The sequence below is a fragment of the Gymnogyps californianus genome, unplaced genomic scaffold (assembly GCF_018139145.2).
Source record: "Gymnogyps californianus isolate 813 unplaced genomic scaffold, ASM1813914v2 HiC_scaffold_32, whole genome shotgun sequence".
Classification (NCBI taxonomy): domain Eukaryota; kingdom Metazoa; phylum Chordata; class Aves; order Accipitriformes; family Cathartidae; genus Gymnogyps; species Gymnogyps californianus.
The window spans coordinates 1,189,155-1,190,556 of record NW_026114202.1 but is presented as its reverse complement, the minus strand read 5'-3'; positions in this window follow the sequence as shown (position 1 = coordinate 1,190,556).

Below are 1,402 nucleotides of genomic sequence, written 5' to 3'. Positions count from 1 at the left end.
GTTCCCGACTGTTGTCACCTCCCTCGGGCAGGCAGGAATAAAAGACCTCGAGGACAAGTACAGGAAGGGAGAATAGATCCTATAGGAATGCACCCGATAGGAATGGATCCTATAGGAACAGATGCGATAGGAATGCATCCTATAGGAAGAGATCCTATAGGAAGAAATCCCATAAGAAGAGATCCCATAAGAATGGATCCCAGGGAAGTGCATCCTGGATCCTATAGGAGCAGATCCTGTTGTCATGGATCCTACAGGAACAGATCCCGAAGGAACAGATCCCATGGGAATGTGTCCTATAAGAACAGATCCTATAGGAATGTATCCTATAGGAAGAAATCCCGTAAGAAGAAATCCCATAAGAATAGATCCCAGGGAAGTGCATCTTGGATCCTATAGGAGCAGATCCTGTTGTCATGGATCCTACAGGAACAGATCCCGAAGGAACAGATCCCATGGGAATGTGTCCTATAAGAACAGATCCTATAGGAATGTATCCTAGACAAATGGATACCATAGGAATGGGTCCTATAGCAACGGATCCTAGAGGTACAGAACCTGTAGGAATGCATCCTAGAGAAATGGATCCTGTGGGAATAGATCCTATAGGAATGGGTCCTTTAGGGATGGATCCTGTAGTAATGCATCTTAGAGAAACAGAAACTATAGGAACGGGTCCTATAGGAACAGAACCTGTAGGAATGCATCCTGCAGGAATGGATCCTATAGGAACAGATCCTATAGGACTTGACCCCATAGGAAGAGCCTCTGCAGCAGGCTGCTGTCACGAGTGGGGGGTGTGTGGGGGGGGACAAGGGGGTGCGTGTGGGGGGGACAAGGGGGTGCGTGTGGGGGGGACAAAGGGGTGCATGTGGGGGGGACAGGGGGCTCTTGGCATTACAGGCTGACAGCCGCTGCGGGATCCGAGCCCCGGGCTCCATGGGAATGCTGAAGCCAGGAGACGGCGGTCCTCCCTCCCTGCCTCCATGCCGAGGCACCCACCAGCTGCCACCCTGCCGTCCCAGCGCCCCCCCCCAGCCCTCCCCACCCTGCCCGTGGCCCCATCCCACCCTCCTCCCTCCCTGAACCTCCAAAACCCAGGTTGGCTTCACCCCTCAGCATCCCCAGACATCTCGGATGCTCCGGCATCCTCCGACCGCTCGCTGCCTGGGGCCGGGAGGCGGCCGAAAGCCGTTTGTCCTCGGAGGCAGACGCCACCTCCTCATTTCCCAAACTTCTCCGAACGAACCATATTTTACGTCCTTCAAGGCTGTTTGAGCAGCGCTTATTGAATTTGGCTCCAAACAGCTCCCTCTGACGTGCTTTCCCCGTCCCCTCTTGCTCCATCTTTTTGATAAATATGAAACCTGGCCGAAAGCTGAGGAGCGTGAAAGTCTGACGG